The following is a 7671-nucleotide window of genomic DNA, read 5'->3' as shown; positions in this document are numbered from 1 at the left end:
AAACTTCACATGGCTTTTCACAGGAATGTCAGTTAAGGGGGACTTCCGAGATGGTTGAAAATTTATACCAAAATAAAGGAAATTTACTGAAACTATAAAAAAAAAAAAAAAAAAAGAAAGAAAGGGAAAGGCAAAATGATGTAATTATACGCTCAAAAAATAAATAAAATGTGTATATATATATTAAAATTTAGGGTTTTTTCTCAAATTCCTTGTATATTCCAGATATTAATCCTCTGTGAGTTGCACATCTGCACAGTAGCTTCTTCTTCTCTGTTTGCTTCCTCTGCATTCCATGGATAATTTTCTTTGCTATACAGAAGCTTTTTAATTTTATGAAGTCCATTTGTCAGTTCTTGCTCTTATTTCCTGAGTAACGGGAGTCTATTAAACTGGTCACTGCTAATGCCTATATCTTGAACTACTCTCCTATTTCCCCTCAACTGTTTTGAGTTTCAAGTTCTACATTCAGGTCTTCAATTCAATTGGAGTTAAGGTTTGTGCAAGGTGAAGGGTCAAGATCTACTTTCATTTTTCTACTTGTAGCGATCCATTTTGACCAAAACCATTTGTTGAAAGTATTTTTTCAAACCTTGTTTGTTTCTTTGTTATAGGTGACTATAGCTGTGTTTATATCTTGGTCCTCTATTCTATTACATTAGTCTACATGTCTATATTATACTCTTTTCATCACTATTGCACTGAAGAATAACAGTATCAGTTATTGCAGTATCTCCAGCATATTCTTTTTGCTCAAGATTGTTTTGGCTATCCAGGAGCTTTTGTGCTTCCAAATGAATTTGTGGGGATTTTTTTCCTATTTCTATGAGGAGAAGCATTGAAATTTGGGAGAGGGGGGTCATTAAATCCAGAACTTGCTTTTGGTAGGATATTCATATTCAAAATATTAAATCTTCTAATCCATACATATAGGAAGCCTTTCCATCTTCTACTGCGCTCCTCAATTTCTTCCTACAGTGTTTTACATTTTTCATTATAGAAGTCATTCATATGATTGATTAAATATATTTCGATGTGGTTTTCAGGCTATTGGTGAGTGGAGTTGTTTCCCTGATATCTTCTTCCTACGTACTTTTTCTTGGTGTACAGAAAAACCACTACCTTTTGTATGTTGGTTTTGTATCCTGAAACTTAGCTAAAATAATGTTTGAGTTCTAAGAGTCTTCTGGTGGGCTCCGTAGGATTTATGTTGAATCATATCATCAGCGAGTAAGGAACTTCCTGCTGCCTTTTATTTCTTTGTCAGCTTATTGTTCTAGCTAGAGCTTTAAGTTCCACCGTGAATAAGAATGAGGAAAGTGTCACTTGGTCTTATTCCTGATTTTAGTAGAAATGCTTTGACATTTTTCCACATGTAATATAATATTGGCTGGAAGATGTTCATATATAGCCATTATTATGTTGAGATACATTTCTTCTGTTCCAAATTTCTTCAGGCCTTTTATTGTGAATGTATGTGGATTTTGTTGAAAGCCTTTTCTATATTTATGAAGGTGACTATGTGATTCCTGGTCCCTTGGTCTATCAATATAATTTATGTACCATTTATTGATGTGTGTATATTCAACCATCTCTGAATCTCTAGAATAAAGCCAATTTGAACAAGACAGATGATTTTTTGGTGTGCTTTTGAATTTGGTTTGCAAGTATTTTATAGAGCATCTTAGATTTTCTGTTCATAAGGAACATTGGTCTGTGATTTTGCTTTTATGTTAGTTATTTATCAGGATAATACCAACTTCATAAAGATAGTTTAGTAGCATGTCCTGCTTTGTGGGATACTTGTGGGATACTTGGAGAAGCATCAACACTAATTCTTCTTTGAAGTTCTGGTAAAATTCACCAATGAATCCATGTGGGTCTGGACGTTTTAGCTGAGAGAGCTGTAATTATAGCTTTAATCTTACTACTCATCATACACCTGTTTAAATTGTTTATATTACTTTTGATAGGTTATATGCATCTAGAAACTTACACATTTTGTTTAGATTTTCCAATTTAGTGTAGTATATGTTTTAAAGGCATGATCTAATGATTTTTTTAAACTTTATTGTGTAGCTGTCATAATAGCTCCTCTTTTATCTCTAATTTTATTTGCTTGAATCTTTTCTTCCTTTCTTTTGATTACTTTGGCTAAGGGTTTAACAATCTCGTTCATCTTTTCAAAGAAACAGATCTGTTTTGTTGATTCTTTGCAGTCCTTTGTTTTGTTTTCCCCAATTCATTTATTTCTGCCACAATCTTAACAATTTCTTCCTAACTAATTCGGAGCTTGCCTTGTTCTTATTGCTCCAAGACCCTAAGTTGTATCCTGAAGTTATTTCTAACACTCTGATTTCTTAATGTATACTAGGAATTCTTAACCTTCCTAATTCCCTTTCGTTCCATTCTTCATGCTGCAGTGACCACCAACCATAAAATTATTTTCAATGTTACTTCATAACTGTGATTTTGATAGGGTTATGAATTGTAATGCACCTATCTATGTTTTCTGATGGTTTTAGGTGATCCCTGTGAAAGGATTGTTCAATCCCCAAAGGTGTTGCTATACACTTCTCTCCTAAGGTTGTTTACTGAACCTCACAGGGTTTGTGTGTTGTGTTGCCATTTTTTGAGTCTATGGATTTTTTTATTTCAACCTTGTTTTTTTTTTTTTTTCAGTGATCGATTCAATTGTGTTCAGTTTGACCTCCATGGTTTTTGTAAGTTCTACATTTTCCCTTGCTGTTGGCTTATAATTTTATTCCTTTGTGATCAGGTAGAACACAAAGAACAGTATCAAAGAAACCCCCAAGAAACACAAGGCTTTCTTTGCTCTGCTTGTTGAGACTTCTTGTGTGTCCTAATATGTAATCTATTTTAAAGAAAATCATTTAGGCTGCTGGGATGATTTTGTATTCTACAAGATTTTAGATGGAATGTTTTGGAGGTGTCTTCTAAATCCATTTGCTCTACAGTGTAATTTAATTCAGATATTTTTCTGTTTGGTTTTAGTCTGGATGACCTGACAGTTGATGAGAGTCTGGTGTGGAAATTATTCATGACTATTGTGTTGGAATAATCTGTGATTTTTACATCTAGCAGTATTTGTGTTATGAACTTGGATGCACCTGTGTTTGATGTGTGCCCCCTGAGACTTATAATCCTCACTTGGGACATTGTTCTCCTATTCAAAATGGAGCTACCATCTTTATTAGTTCTAATTTTTATTCAAAATCTGTTTTACTTAGAAAATTAAGACGGTTAGTATTCAGAGTCATTGTTGAAAGGTGTGTGCTGATTCTTCTCCTTTTCCTAACATCATTTGTTGCTTGACTCTTCTTCCCTTGCCTAACTGTTATTACACTCTGGGTTAATCTTTCTTCTGGCCTCAGGTATAGATTCTTTTTCACTTTGTTCTGAAGAATTCCATCAAGTACATTCTGTAGAGCTGGACTAATGGTCACAAATTACTTCCATGTAGGCAAGTTTCCTGCTGCTCTTACAGGCCTGCTTTTACTTAGGGCTTTGTTCCACTTTCAATATTCTTTCCTTGTTCCATGTATTAACTGGCTTAATTATGATGTATTTAAGAATGATAAGAGGGGCTCTTTTCTGTCCTGTTTGCTAGGTATCCTACCTCCCACAGCTGGACTGATACCTTCTTCCTTACTGTAAGAACGTTTTACGATTCTTTCTAAAATATTTTCTATGTCTGTAATACTAGATTTTTCTCCTTCCTTTGTGCTCATTCTTCATAGATGTGGACTTTTCATGGTGTTCTCTATATTTTGTAATCCCCATTGGTTCCTTCTGTCTCTTCTCATTGTTGTATCTTACGTATGTGTGTGTGTGTGTGTGTGTGTGTGTGTGTGTGTGTTATTGATCCAACTCATACACAATCTCTTCAAGCTCTGCTCTTCTGTCCTCTCTTTGATCCATTTGATGGCTGAGACTCTCTATCAGGTTTTTTATTTGACGTATGCTGGTCTGTGTATCAGCTCCCCTGGAGCAAGGTGGGCTGCCAGGCCTCTTCCCAAGGTCAGTGGTAGGCAGCTGGATGCAGTAGGTGACTGGGGGCCAAGGTCAGGGCCACCGAGCAGGAAGTGGCTGCAATGGATTCAAGCAGCTTCTAGCAATGAAAACTTCATGAGAGAAAACATTTCCCAGGAGTATTACAGGTCAATAAGACAAGCACTCTCAGATGATCTCTGGTGAAATAACTCGTGCACGTTATTCCTTGGGAACAGGATCTTAGAAACATCTTGGGTGGGATGCAGGGACAGATGCTTTCTACTGCCTTGGTCTGAGATGGTAGGGATGCTCATCTGCATGTGAAGGTGCTTCAAATATTGTCTATACATGACTGTCACAGTTCTCTCCAAGGGGTGTCATGGGCATGTATTCCAGGATCTGGTCAGGAGTAGATTTGAATGCCTACATTGTCAGTTATGAGAATTGCAGGGTTCCTGAATCCTCTCAACCTTGCCATGTTTTCCAGCTGGTGGCATGGTCCACCGCCCCACAGACATAATTGGGTTTTTCACTCCCAATAGTTCAGATTTATTTTTCTCTAGTTTTTCTGTCTCTTTATTGAATTCCTCTTTCACATCTTAAATCGTGTGACTTATTTGATTCAACTGTTTGCCTGTGTTCTAGTACAGGAGTTTATGTTTTTACTTTTATGTTTCCTGTGTGTGTGTGTGTGTGTGTGTGTGTGTGTCGCCACATATGTGCAAGTATCCACAGAGGACAGAGAGGTTGTTAGATCCCTTGGACTTAAAGTTACAGGTTGTTATGAATGCCAGGAACTGAACTTAATTCCACTGGAAGAGTAGCAAATGCTCTTAAGCACAGAGCCATCTCTCACACAAACTTTTTCATTGATCCTTTTCTAAGCATTTAAAATCTGATTTCTTTACTTTTATTTTCTTTTTAGTTGACCTGGAATTTCATCTAGCTCACCCTCAGAAGATTCCATTACTGCAAAATTAGAACTTTGAAGAGAAATTGCCTTGATTTTTCATGTTTCTTGTATTACTTTATTAGGACTTACGCATCTGGCGCTTCTTGTTGCTTATAATGATTAGCTATATTCATTCAACTAATTTGCAACTTTTAGGTGGGACTTGAATATGGCAGAGTTGAAGTGTATGTGCTATTCAGAAAATAGCCCATCAGTCCAGAGGCTTAAAGTGTCTACTGCTTCCTCTACATTACTCCATGAGTGTAATACTCGCTGCAAGAGCAACCCCAGCTGCCGGATATTACCACTAGGCAAATGTCATAGTAGCCAATTAGCTATAGTGACCTTCTTGACTTCAGTAACCATTTGAGAAGATACACAAAGATGGTATATATAGAGAGATTTTAGTTACTAAGGTTAGGCATGGGAGGGAAGTAGAATTCATAAGGCTAAGGGCTTATTACATTATTGTCTTTTAAAGGAAAGATCTACATGGAAGAAGTAGCTTGGAGGGAAAAGTTAAGGTACTATCTGAGTCCACAAGCTTCAGAGACTATTAAAATTATCGATAGTTATAATTAAGAAGTAAAAAGAAGAGGTCGTAAGGATTCAACAGCGGGGAAAGGACAGACGAATAAGATGGAAAGACCATGAGCTATGGATGTAAAGTATTATAGAGAGTGCTTGACAGGTTGGGAGGAGAAACATACAGGCCATCCCTTAAAACTTAACGGAACGACATGTAAACAAAAGCAAAACCACAATAAGACATATATGTGAGTAGAGATTAAATAGAAAATATGACATAAAAAATAATACTTATATCACAACTCTACTGAGTTGAAAGGTGCATCTCTCCAAATCCCCCAGGCTCTATAATGTTCTATTTGATGATGCAGTGGGGAAGGGGCCATGGAAACCATTGGTCTGTGTACCACTCATTTTTTGCTGTGAGGTGTAGGGAGGATGGAAGTCTATTCCTACTAGTTCTCTGGTTCAACTGGACTCCGCCTTGGTTTCCTCTGATCCTGCATGTCTGGTGTATGTGAGGGGCAGCACTCTATATGCAATTTGTCCTTCTCACCACCACCCCCCATGTTGCTTGATGGAGCTAGAGGAGCACTGATTTCAAGAAAGCTTTCAGCAGGCACCAATTATTAGTGTTTCTGCTTGCTTCCTCATAGAGATCTACCCTGGCTTAGAAGTTCATTTACAAGTCTTGTCTCTTGCAGAGAAACAGCTTAATGTCTGTTATCATTGACTGTTTTGTTTTACTGAGTCTTCGTGGTGACACTTCTTATCTACTGTCTTACCCAGGAATGCAGGAATGCAATAATGTTGGTAATGCAGCATCCTTGACAAGATATAGTTTCAGAAATAGAGTACAAAGTAGTAGTCACCAGAGCTAGGGAGGAATGCAGTGGGATGCAAATAGGTGTGGATGTAAGGGCAACACTGGGAGTCCTTGTGGGCCTGAAATGTCCTGCACTTTGATGACTATAAAAGTTTATTATCCTGGCTAATATTACACTATAGTTTTGCAAGGTGTTATCATAGGTAGAAATAGACTAAAAGGCACCTGTGATCCTGATAATTAAAAATTATTTCCGGATTTTTGTTCTTTGGGCTTTTGACTCAGAAGTTTTATTGTCCTGCCCAGGCTGGCCTTTGACTTCCAATCTTCCAGTCTCAACCATCCATGTGCTAGACTTAAAAATATGTACCACCAATTCTGGCTGCAAGGTAGAAAAGTTAGACATGAGAGGCACATGTCTACAATTGAAACTACTCAAGAGCATGGCACCGGAAGATTTTGAGTTCAAGGCCAACCTGAGATACAGAGCAAGTTCCTATCTCAAACCTGGGGAAGCAAACAAAATTTAATCAATGGTGTTAAGGATATAAAACTTAGAAAATAAAGAACGTTATATGAAAAGTCATTTTAAATTACTTATAATCTTAGCATTGGGTTTGGATTGATGTTATAATGTATAAGTAACTTAGATGACCTCTATGATCACCTGGATTCTTCAAATCTTCCTAAATTTGAGTCAAACATACATTCCCCTCCTCCTCTGCAACAGCGCTATGAAGATCCAGGCTACTCCAGTGTCTGGGTGTATCTGGAAGAAGGAGCAGAGACTGATCACCGCTCACCCCTTTCTACAATCCTGCTTGGCTTGCATGCTCTCCATTCGTGGACCATCTGCCCGCTCTTCTCACCAGTAGATGTCCAGCACTCTAGTCTCTGGAGACAGGTGTGTGTCATAGAATTGATGATCAAAAGACGCTCATGAGGAGAACACCCCATCGCATCAGGAAAAAAAAAAATATGTCCATAATGAGCACCAGATTCCAGGGAACCCTTTGATCTTCCCCCAACCCCAGCCAGTATTATCACAGTCTCCTCTCTTCCAAAGTCTAGAATCTTTAATTGCTTAACCTTTTCTGTTGCCAAACTCTACCCCACCCTAGCCCCTCATACACACTTTTTCTCCTCACACATCAAATACATCCTCATGACTCAAGGAAATTGAGCCTTCTCTTGTTATCTTGGCTCCTGGTAGCCTATGACCTTTAACATAATTATTCCAATAAGATGTAAAGCATCTTAGTGAACAAAGAAATTTCCTTCCTGAAAATATAAAGTTGCACCATTTGCCAGCAAAACCCACTTGCTTGTCTTGCTTCAAAACAATATGGAC

Source organism: Mus pahari, chromosome 12 (genome assembly GCF_900095145.1).
Source record: "Mus pahari chromosome 12, PAHARI_EIJ_v1.1, whole genome shotgun sequence".
NCBI lineage: Eukaryota > Metazoa > Chordata > Mammalia > Rodentia > Muridae > Mus > Mus pahari.
This window is presented reverse-complemented; position numbering follows the sequence as displayed.